This window comes from Diospyros lotus, chromosome 14 (assembly GCF_014633365.1).
Source record: "Diospyros lotus cultivar Yz01 chromosome 14, ASM1463336v1, whole genome shotgun sequence".
Classification (NCBI taxonomy): domain Eukaryota; kingdom Viridiplantae; phylum Streptophyta; class Magnoliopsida; order Ericales; family Ebenaceae; genus Diospyros; species Diospyros lotus.
In genome coordinates, this window is record NC_068351.1 from 31,140,322 (window position 1) to 31,153,047 (window position 12,726).

Here is a 12,726-nt window from a genome sequence, read left to right on the forward strand (position 1 = left end):
TTGTAAGTGTGCATCCACTACTGCCACACTGGTAGGTCCCGATAGAGCTGGCAGGAGGGGTGGCTTATACCCAAAAAGGGCTTCAGAAGGAGACATCTTGATGGCACTATGGTGACTGGAATTATACCACCATTGTGCCACATAGAGCCATTGGTGCTAGCCTATAGGGTGCACAAAGCACAATCACCACAAGTATGTCTCCAAACATTGATTGACTTTTTCTGTTTGTCCATTGGATTGGGGATGATAGGCAATGGATAGGTTCAATTTAGCCCCCAAAGATTTTCATGGGGTCTGCCACAGGAGGCTGGTAAATACCTTGTCTTTGTCAGAGATGATAGTCCAGGGAACCCCATATACCTTCACCACTTGGTCTAGAAAGATCACGGTCGCTTCTTGTGCCGTGTAGGGATGAGTTAGCCCCAAGAAGTGGGCAAACTTTGTAAACCATCTACTATCACAAAGATGCAATCTCTCCCTTTAGACTTGGGCAACCCCTCGATGAAATCCATTGACACACTCTCCCATGCCTGATTTGGGATGTTAAGTGGTTGTAGCAACCTTGGGTAGGCTACTGTCTCGTGTTTACACCTCTTGCATACATCACAGGCTAGTACAAACTGCATTACCTCCTCCTTTAGCTTAGGCTAGTAGAACAATTGCTTGACCTTGTGGTAAGTGTTCTAGACCCCGAAGTGGCCCCCCATAGGTGAAGCAGGCGGGGCTTGTAATATCTTCTTCTTCAAGTCTTTATTGTTGCCAATAACCAGCCTTCCCTTATATCTTATCACCCTGTTCATGTAAGTGTACCCTGCTTGCTCTCTGGGTCTACAATCAGTTGCGCTAAAAGAGCCTTGGCCTGGTTATCCCCCTCATAACTCTTTGCCACTTCTTGACACTAGCTGGGCATGACTGCAGTGGTAGGTGCAACCGACCCTTCCTCCATGCACCTAGATAGGGCATCTGCTGTTATGTTCTCATTTCCCTTCTTATATTGAATAACATTTCCTTTCTTCTACAAGTGGGTGTGAAGTTTTTGTTGTAGTAGAAATTTCAAGCTATTGTGGTCTGTTTTGATAACAAACCTCCTCTTTTCTAAATAATGTCTCCACTTGTCTATTGCAAATACAACCACCAAGAGCTCTTTCTCATATATACTGAGGCCTGCCTGCTTGGGGGCTAAGGCTTGACTTATAAAGGCTATGGGCCTTCCTTCCTGCATGAGAACAACCCCTACAACCCCCCTCGCGGGTCTTAACTGCAAACGTCTTGCTAAAGTCAATCAAGCTCAACACGAGAGCTTCACTCATGGATTTTTTTAACAATTCAAAGGCATCCTCAACCTCCTATCCCCACACAAAATTGTCCTTCTTGAGCAAGTCTGTTAATGGTTTGCTGATCCCCCCATACCTCTTCACAAATTGCCTATAGTAGCCTGTCAGCCCCAAAAATCCTTTCAAGGCCTTAAGGGTTGTAGGCCTTGGCCAATTAGTCATGGCTGCCACTTTATTGGGGTTTGTACTCACTCCCTGACTTGAAATGACATACCCCATGTATTCCACTTGATTTTGTGCGAAGGCACACTTAGACCTTTCGATATAGAACCTGTTGAGTTTGAGGACCTCAAATGCAGCCCTTAGGTGTTTTAAATGGAGATCAAAGGTGGAGCTATATATCAAAATGTCATAAAAAAATACCAATATGAAGTCTCAGAGGTGAGGTTCAAAAATTTAGTTCATAAGTGATTAGAAAGTGGTTGGAGCATTTATTAAGCCAAATGGCATAACAAGGAACTCATGGTGGCCATGGTGGGTACAAAAGGCAGTCTTGGGTATGTCAAGGGGGTTCATCTAGATCTGATGGTATCTGGATCTCAAGTCTAGTTTAGTGAAAATGGTGGCATGTTTTAGCTTATCTAACAAATCCTCAACTAGAGGGATGGGGAATTTGTAATTTCATTCAATTGGCGATAGTCAATGCAAAATCGCCACGAATCGTCCTTTTTTTAACTAGCAATACAGGGGATGCAAATGGGCTATGGCTAGGTTTTATAAGTGATTTTTGGAGCATCTCCTTAACCAACTTCTCTATTTTAGTTTTTTGGTTAGGAGGGTATCGATAGGCTCGGACATTGATAGGGTTAGTGTGGGGTTTCAGATTGATGGTATGGTCAATAGGTCTAGCTGGGGTAGGGAATTAGGCTATGCAAATAGATCCTCAAATTCAATAAGAAGCATATTAAGGAGGTCAGTATGATGTACCTCTTTGCCAGCTTGCAGAGGGTTGCTAACAATAAGCATGAACTCCCTTTCGGATTCCAGCTCCTCTTCCCTTTTTTAAGTGTGTTGGGTTTTTGCATGGAGAATTATTTCTAGAAGATGAAGAATAGAACTTGTTAGAATGAAGATGATATGCGGCTAGATTTTTTCCAAGTTAGATTAGTTAACTTAGTAGTTATATTATGAGGGATACATTAGTCTTTTGTATAGGCTAAGTAGTTAGTCTTGTAATTACCGCCCCTATGGTTTATAAATAGGAGGCGAGAGGCTGAAAGTCGCATATAACAAATCATTCTATTGATTTCTCTGAATGCAAGTGATCCGGTTGAGAGAGAGAGAGAAAGGTTTAGAGAGAAAGTTTGTCTTGATATTCTCTTGTATAGAAGGCAGTGAACTTGTGTGAGAGAGAAGGAGAGTTCTTGTAATCTTGTTCAATCCGTTTCTAGTGGATTTGGCTCTCGGGATCAAGGCTGGATGTAGGATTACATATTGCAATCCGAACCAGGATAAATCAGCGTCTCTTGATTGGTTTGATTGCTCTTTTACTTTATTTTCTTTGCTGTTTTCATTTCCAATTTTATATACTTTGTTGTAGGTTTGATTTCTGGATGAGGAGTGAAGAGAGATTGGCAAAATAAAGTGTTGAATTGAGTTTCTAAGAGCTCCTAATCATAACACAGTGGCTTGGATTGAAAACAATCGAGCTACTTGACTTATCTTGTGTTCGATTAGTTTCTACAGCCTCCCCCCCGTTATCATTTTACAAATTTCCAGCTCCTTGCTTCCCATAAGTGTCATTTGTTTCCCCTCCTTCTCAAATGTCACCTCCATTTTGTTAAAGTCGAAACAAATTGGGTTGATGTGTTTCATCCAATCAACTCCTAACACTACATCACACCCTCCGAGTTTTTGGAGTCTCAAGTCAGCTTCAAACCCTTTTCTTTGCATCTCCCAACAAAATCTAGCACAAGCTGAATTGTTCATAACTTTGTTGCCATATGCCACAATCATTGTCAATGGCTGTGTTGGGACTAAAGGGCACTTCAATCTCCTGGCTGTCCCCTCATCCAAAAAACTGTGGGTGCTCCCACTGTCGATGAGGATCATCAACTTGTTGTTCTCCACCTTCCCTTCCACCTTAATAATCTTGCTGTCTGTCCACCCCTTCAGGGCATGCAATGATATCTCCCCATAGACCTCCTCCATGTCTCCCGGTGGTTGGGGTGACTCCTCCTCCTTTGCTATCTCCCCTTCTTCCCCTTCCAATAGTAGGAGTTGCCTCCTACATTTGTGACCCGAGTGGTATTTCTCCTCGCATTTGAAGCAGAGGCCAGCCTACCTCCTCTACTCCATCGTCTTTCCATATTGGTCAGCAAGAGTAGGTAGTGCAAGGTTCTTCACTCTTGAGGATCCTTTCCCCATCTCTCTACCATAATTCCTCCCTTGTAATGGATTCCCCTGCGAGGCTCCTTTGGCTATATGCCTCTGCTTTTTCATCAATGCTTCCACCGTCAATTCATGGAGTCGGGTGCTATCGGCATCGTGCTTTAGAGTCCGGGGTTGGAGCACTTTCACCATTGGCCTCAGCTCCTTGTTCAAGCCACTTATGAAACTTGAAACGAAATAGGCCTCTATCAAGTAGGGGTTATGTGTCAGCAGCAGGGCCTTTAACTCTTTAAACCTCAATTGGTATTCCATGACTACCCCTACCTGCTTCAGCTTGTTAAACTCCTCCACTACATCAGACAAACTCCGATCTCCAAACCACTCACAAAATTTCTTAGTGAAATCCTCCCATCGACAGTCTTCCCTAACCTTGGACCACCCTTGGTACCAAGAGTCCTCGGCATCATTAAGGTATGCTATTGCAATTGACACCCTTTGCCTCTCTACTACCCCATACCATTCGAACGCCCGCTCACATCTCTTGATCCACCAATGTGGACTTGCTCCATCAAATATGGGAGTCTCCAAGCGTGGCATGGGCAAATCGTGCTGGTTTTGTCCCACCGGTGCCTTCGATCGCTGTCCCCACCCATCTTCACCTGACTCCTCATGATCATTTCCTCCTATAGAGGTTTTAGGAGCCCTCTGATTCACCCCTTGATCCCGTATAATGAGATCGATCTGCCTTGCCCCGGTTGAATGGGATCTGATCTCTCCCTAGGAGGGAAGTCAGGAAAGAGACTCACCTAGTGTTGCCTCGCGAACATCACCATGAATCCCCAAAGTTGCTCTCGAATTTGAATTCCCATATCCTCCCTGATCTGAGCCATGGCTATTTCCAACTTCCTATCAACGGCCATGATGGCCTCGTGGTTCTGATTGGAGCCTAATTCCAATTGATCCACTTGCGACTATAGATCACTCATCGCCGATCCACATTGCTGCACCTAAGTCTCCAAAATCTTCATCCTTGTTCCCTCCGCCATCGTCTTCATCGTCGATCAAACGGCCAAGGATCTGGCAATGATCAATCTGAATATGATCTGGATTAGATGAGTGGATAGAGAACTCGGAAGAATTCTCTAGGAGAAACGAGGGAGAATCGTAGAATGAGAGGGAGAAAGAAGTAACGAGAGAGAGAGAGAGAGAGAGAGAGAGAGAATTGGAGGGAGAATTCAAGAATACTTCAATATCGTTCTGGATACTTCTCAAAGTGGGGGTAGGCTACAATTTATAGCCTTACCCGCGTTCATAAGTTCCCGCCTCAATTCATAACTGCTCAAGTATTACCCCCTAGTACTCCACCCACATACAATCCCTTAGAGCACTATCTCCTATTGTGTTATTTACTACTCCACTTGTAATTACAATTACAATTCAATACATCTACTGCCTACAATTACAATTAAGCCACATACTATGGTAAGTAAATAACAAAAATTAGTAAAGCAATGAGATCAATTGTTGATAAGCTACAATCAACTGTGGGCTCTGAATTTTTGAAATTCAGGAATGCAGCGAGGAAAGAAGGGAATATTGAAAAACAGACATCACATTCCTCACATCCAAATGAGTCTGTATGTGTATAATTTCGGAGTAAATATTGGATGACACACGAAATGAGGAATTTATCCTCTCAAAGAATGATGTGGCAAGTCTGAAGTAAATAAAAAAAAAAAATGTCAGGCATGGTGTTAAATTTCAAAGGATAATGCAATAAATGGATGGAATGAAAGATTGACTCAAGGAGTGACTCAAATAGTGATGTGTGTCTTTGAGGTAGTCAGGTTAAGTAGGGAATGATTTATTTATTTTTTTGGTTGATTCCACCCCCCAAAACCCAGCCAACCAATTTGAAAGGGGCGGGGATGATCTGTCTTGGATTTGGAATTATAAATATATAAAAAGTTCGTGGACGGACTGGTTTGAATTTCATAGTAAGCCGAACTTGAACTGCTCTTGATTGGGTCTGTAAAGTTGGACCTGCAACTGAACCAATCACTAAGTAAAACTGAACCAACCCAATAAAAGTCAAATTTTTATTATATAAATTCTAAAGAAAAAAATAGTAATCAACACTTGGCACAATAGTGTGCCATTTGCATTGAATAATAAAATATGAATACCAAAATACTAACAAGTCATTGAGTTCTCAAGTGCCATGGCCACATCGATCCTGCACTCAAATAGTTTCTCCATCTAGCCCACTAAGCACACACACTAGCACAGTGAGTTTACTTGTCTAATTGAGCCTCAAACAGTCAGCTGCATAGAGTATATTATATTTTTCTCTATTATTATGCTATTGATTGTATATTTTTTATATATAAATCAATTTGGGTCAAGTCCATAGAACTTAAGTGGTAGATCCAAAAATGAACCAATCTCAATTGGGTCCAATTTTTGGACCCAAGACTGAACCAACATATAAAAATAACCAAACCAAACTGAACCAATCACATTAGTGCTGTTTGGTTCTTTGGTCTACCTGGAGTCTTGGACCCATGGACACCCTTGGTATAAAGATAAACAAAAGGATTTACATATGGTGTTTATGAATCTAGAAAAAAAACTTATGACAAAATTCCTAGAGTAGTCTTATGGATGGCTTTATAGGAAAAAGGAGTTTGAATTGCTCATATATGAGTTATTAAAAACATGTATCATGGAGCAAGACACGTCTCAGAAGATGTAGAGCAGACAGTGAGGCTTTTCCAATTACAATGAGATTACATCAAGAATGCTTTAGGTCCTTACCTATTTGACCTTGTAACTGATGAACTCATTAAATATGTTCAGGCGGAGTTATTGTTGGCAGTTGGATTTATTAGTTGATTTATTTCATTAATGTTTTGAGTTGTTATAATCTAGTAGGGGTCCTAATTTATAGGAGAGTAATCAACTCCTATATATTAGGAGAATAGTTAGGAGGTTGAATAGTCTTAGAATTCTTCAAGGATTAGGAGTGTGTGTTATAAGTAAGATTGTATTCATTAGTTTTTGATATATGAAAGATTAATTCTTATTCTTTCACATGGTATCAGAGACAATTGTTTAGGCTTCTACAGCCTTCATTGCTGCTATCCTTAGTAGTGCCTCTAGGGTTTGTTTTTTTTCTCTGGCCTTCATCGTCAGCACTCTCCAACTCGGTTCTTCAGCTGCCCAGCCATAAGCCGTCTCTTCCCTGTCTTCCCTTCTCCATTACCGCCGTCGTCAGACCTACCTCCTGTGAGCAGATTAGCTGCCGCGCGCCGCCCAGTGCTGTCGCGTCTCCTCTCTCTGTTTCCACTGCAGTCGCGTTATTTTGTTCGCTGCCACCAGATCGGAAGCAGCAACTGCTTCCTTTCCGCCCCCTTATTTTCAGCCTTGATCGCTGCTCCCTTGTTCATCCACTCGGCCTTAATCGCCGCCCCTATCTTCAGCCTTGATTGCTGCAAGGCGTCTCTAGCAACGGAATGGCAGAAAATTCAGATTCCAGTAGGAACACTGGAGAAGTAGCCACTGAAAATTATGTATCAGGTGTTAAGTCTGGTATCGATTTTGGGGCAGGAGTAAGTGAGCTTCCTGGAATGCTACTACCCTATCGATTGGATGGTAAAAATTACCTCCAATGGGCACAACTGGTTCAAACTTTTCTCAAAGGTAGAGGAAAACTTAGCCATCTTACTTCTCTTCCTCCAGCAGCAACTGATCCTAATTTCCAGGTATGGGATATAGAGGATTCTCTTATTATGTCATGGCTATGGAATGCCATGTAACCTGATGTAAGTAGGAATTATATGTTTCTAAGAACTACTAGGGAAATCTGGGAAGTAGCTAAGCAAACCTACTCTAAAGTGCAAGATGCATCGGTTATATATGAAGTTAAAACCAAGATAAGTAGTACTAAACAAGGGGGGATGACTGTTACGGAATACTACAATAGCATGAATGGCTTATGGTTAGAGTTGGATCAATACCAAAAAATTAAGATGGTGTGCAGTGCTGATGCTGCAACCCTTAATAAGATCATGGAAAGGGATAGAATTGTTGAATTTTTGGGTGGCCTTAACTCAGTTTTTGATCAAGTAAGGGTGCAGATTCTTGGCTGAGAGAAATTGCCCTCACTCAATGAGGTATTTGCAATGGTAAGAAGTGAGGAAAACAGGCGGGCAGTGATGCTACAAGGGGCATTCACTGATGGATCAGCTTTAGTGTCAAACAAAGGAGAAGGATCAAGACAAAGAGGTGGAAAATCAGGGGCACAAGGGTGGCCTAACAGCAGAGAGGGACTTTGGTGTACATATTGCAAGAAACCTCGGCATACTCGAGATAATTGCTTCAAGCTCCACGGAAAGGAAGCAGTCCTAAGCAAAATGGGAGGATTCCCAAGCACAGCTACTCGGCCTAGTACTCAATCCTATCTATCACACAAGGGACAAGAAGAGGATGGAACTATGGAAAAGTTGGAGGAAAATTTTAGTGCAGATCTCACTCTTCTCAACAGTGAGGAGATCAACAAACTGAAATCTTTTTTGAAGACCATACAAGATGATGGCAGCTGCTCCTTGGCTCATCAAGACTCTTTCAGTAAGCCCTCAGGTAAGTTTTCTTATTCTGTAATTTTTCCAGCATCAAACACTGATAGGAATGATACTTGGATCTTGGATTCTGGAGCTACAGACCATATGACACCTAACTCCCATGTGTTTACTACCTATCAACCCCTTAAGACCACAAAACAAATCTGCATTGCTGATGGCAAAACAGTCCCTATAATCGGACATGGCAGTGTTTATCTAAGCCCAAACATAACCCTTAACCATGTTCTTCATGTGCCCCAATTATCAGCCAACCTGCTATCTATCTCTCAACTCACAAGAAACCTACACTGCTATGCTGTTTTTTCTACTAATATGTGTGAGTTTCAGGCAATGAAAACCGGGAGGAGGATTGGGGCTGCTAAGGAAACAAATGGGCTGTATTGCTTGACAAGGAAAGCAGCAAAGAACCAGCAACCAGTGGCTTGCTCCTCTCAAATTACAACCAACTATCACCAAATCTGGTTGCATCACTACCAGTTGGGTCACCCACCATTTTCTTTATTGAAATCTATGTTTCCTACTTTATTTCTTTCTTTAGATCCTAGTACTCTTCATTGTGATGTATGTGTTATATCCAAACAGCATCGTGTGTCTTACCCAATTAGCAATAAACTCCATTCTATTCCATTTGCATTAATTCATTCTGATGTATGGGGTACTTGCAAAATTTCTACCTATTCTGGGGCACGTTGGTTTATCTCATTTATTGATGACTATACTCGGATGATGTGGGTTTTTTTGCTAAAAGACAAAGCAGCCATCCAAACAGTCTTACCAAGCTTCTGTAAAATGATAATGACTCAATTTGGAACTCCCATAAAGAAATTTAGAACCGACAATGCTCGAGATTATTTTAACTCTTATATGAACCATTCTTTCCTACAAGAAGGGATTGTCCATGAATCTTCTTGTGTAGATACTCCACAACAAAATAGAGTGGCTGAAAGGAAGATGAGACATCTCCTAAATATAGCTTGAGCATTGGCTTCACCATCATACCGTTCCTAAAATCTTTTGGGGGGAGGCTGTCCTTACGGACACATTTCTTATTAACCGCATGCCTACCAAAGTTCTAAACCAACAAAGTCCCCTTTCTTGCCTCACTACTCACTTTCCTGACTCTAATTTCCACACCACTTTCCTCTTAGTGTATTTGGGTGTGTTTCCTTTGTTTATATTTCCAAATCCTATCGGGATAAGCTTGATCCAAGAGCTGTGAAGTGTGTCTTTCTTGGGTATTCCCCCACACAAAAAGGATATAAATGCTATCACCCTTCCACTCGCAAGCTTTGTCTCCAAGGATGTCACATTTGTCAAGACTACTCCATTCTTTGGCTCTACCCAAGCTGGTCACCAGGGGGAGCCTTCCTATGGTGACCCAAGTGACATCTTCTTTCCTCTATCATCTTCCCAATCCACTCTTCAGCTTAATGCTGATCCTCATTCGGTCTCCAGTCAGCCTGGTCATGCCTCTAATCCTGACCCTATAGCCAGTCCATCTCCCCAGCACTCAAATAGCCTTAACCATGGTGATGATCATAGTTATTAAAGGCGCGCCTAGGCGCAAGGCACCTTAAGGTGCCAGTTTGGCGCCTCGCCTGGGCTGAGGCTGGGCGGTTTCTGCAAGGCGTCGCCTTGCAAGGTGAGGCGCTGAGGCGAGAGGCGCGCCTCATGAAACCCGCGCCTGCATCCTTTCTTCCTCTCCTCTCCAACATCCCCTCTTCTCAGCTTCAACATGTATACATCACTACTTATTTACATTTCTTTAGTTTAAGTAAATGTCCACATTTTCTTTTATTTATATTTTACCTCCCATTTACTTTAATACATAAATGTAAATAAGAAAGTACCCCCCATTTGGATTCAATAAAAATATCTAAAAAATCAAAATCCATAACAATAAGAAAATAGAAATTTGATTTTAATACAAACTCAGGATTTAGCAATTTTATCACCCCCAAAATACATACCTACTATTTCTTGAAAAATTCATTAAAAATCATTTTAACAACAATGAATATTAACTATCAAAATATCGGGAGATAGTTTTTCAAAATGAAAACATTTTCTTATATGTCTCCTTATAATGCCCTAATCTTCCAGACTTAGAAAAAATGCACTAATCTTCCAGACCTAGAAAAATAGCATTTTTCAAAATGAAAGCATTTTCTTGATTGTGGACTTGTAGTGTTTATTGATTGTGGAGAATACTAAAGCTATTCCAAAATGTTCTCCATCAATAAAACAAGAGATTGGAGAGTACATGCAAAAGAAGAAAAATAATAGGGAATCAGGGATGAGCAAAATATGGCACCGTAAGATGATGATTTTCAATTTGGTGAAGGGTATGATGATGATGATGATTAAAACTTCTTTATTGATTGTAGACTTGTAGTGTTTATATGTTTGTTTAGAACTTTGCACGATGATTGGTATTTGTTTGAGTTTGAGACTTTAAGTTTGAACTTTGATGATGTTTCTAGTTTAGAAATTGCATGATGAATGAATTAACTTTGATGTTGTTAGTTTAGAATTTGAAGATAATGAAACATTAATGATATGCATGTGTTATTATTGATAATTTGATAGTTTTTTATGATTTTACAAGATTTTGAGTTTTTTTTTTCTAAAAGGTGCACCTCGCTTCGCAAAGGCGCGCCTTGCCTTGTGTGCCTCACGCCTCAGGCTCCAGGACCCTTTACGCCTCACGCCTTTCAGAACTATAGTGATGATCATGCCAAATTTGATGAGCAAGAAGCTTGCCAGCAGCTGCAAGGAAGATACAAGGGGTCTCCCTATGTATATAAACGAAAACAGCCAAGGCTAGAAGACCAGCAAGCTCCAAACTCCTCTCCCATTCAAAGCCGAGATCACATGCAGATGATACCTCCAGCCTCTATCGGCCAAATCCTTGATGATATCGACCTTCCCATAGCTCTTAGGAATGGAGTTAGAAGTTGCACCACCCAACACCCAATGGCCAATTACCTATCCTATCATCGCCTCTCCCAAAACCATAAAAGCTTCCTAACATCTCTAGATTCAATTATCATTCCAAAATCAGTAACTGAGGCTCTGAAAAATCAGAATTGGAAGCTTGCTATGCTTGAGGAAATGAAGGCTTTAAAAAGGAATCATACATGGGATATTGTGGACAGACCTAAGGGAGTTAATCCAGTGGGGTGTAGATGGGTTTTTAATGTCAAGTATAAGGCCGATGGGACACTTGAGAGATATAAGGCAAGGCTGATAGCTAAAGGCTACACTCAATCATATGGGATTGACTACCTAGAGACGTTTGCACCAGTGGCAAAGATGACCACAGTTCGTATTCTCCTATCATTAGCAGCCTCATTTGGGTGGAATCTACAACAACTAGATGTTAAAAATGTGTTTCTCCATGGAGATTTAGAAGAGGAAGTGTTTATGGATTTACCACTAGGATTTCATGAGGGACTCAGTGGGAAGGTATGTCGACTAAATAAGGCTTTATATGGGCTCAAACAATCCCTTAGGGCTTGGTTTGAGCGGTTATCTAAAGCAATGCACACTATCGGTTACAGTCGAAGCAAGGGGGACCATACTTTATTCATCAAACACTCGACAGGAGAAAAGGTTACTGTGCTACTAGTATATGTGGATGACATGATAGTAATTGGCAATGATGAAGGAGAACAGGTAAAACTTAAAGAAAGGCTAGCTAAGGAATTTGAAATCAAAGACTTGGGTGTGCTCAAGTATCTTTTGGGAATTGAAGTAGCTTATTCTAAGACATGTATTTTTCTCTCTCAAAGGAAATATGTGCTTGATTTATTGGCTGAAACAAGATTGATTGGAGGAAAAGGGGCAAAAATTCCTGTTGAATCTAACTGCAAGCTATGGAACAACCCTACTAGCAAGTCTATAGACAAAGGAAGGTATCAATGACTAGTTGGAAGATTGATATGTTTCTCTCACACAAGACCAGATATTGCCTTTCCTGTTAGCTTGGTAAGTCAATTCATGCACAGCCCAACTGAGGAGCATATGCTAGCGGTTAGAAAAATCTTGTGTTATCTCAAGGCTACTCCAGGTAAAGGGATCCTATTTAAAGTAGGAAATAAATTGAACATTCAAGGTTTTTCAGATGCAGATTATGCAGAGTCCATGACTGATAGAAGATCTACAAGTGACTATTGTGTATTCCTAGGAGGAAATCTGGTATCCTGGAGAAGCAAGAAGCAAAGTGTTGTGGCAAGATCAAGTGCAGAAGCAGAATTTAGGGCTATGGCCCTTGCTCTATGTAAAATTCTATGGCTACGAATTGTTTGTCAAACCTCTTGATCTGACTAAGGGTTCTTCCGAGTTCTTGGAAGAAAGCTTGGCGTGAAAAGGAAATTAGGAAGAGAGAGAAAGGAAGAGAATAGAGAGAGAGAGTG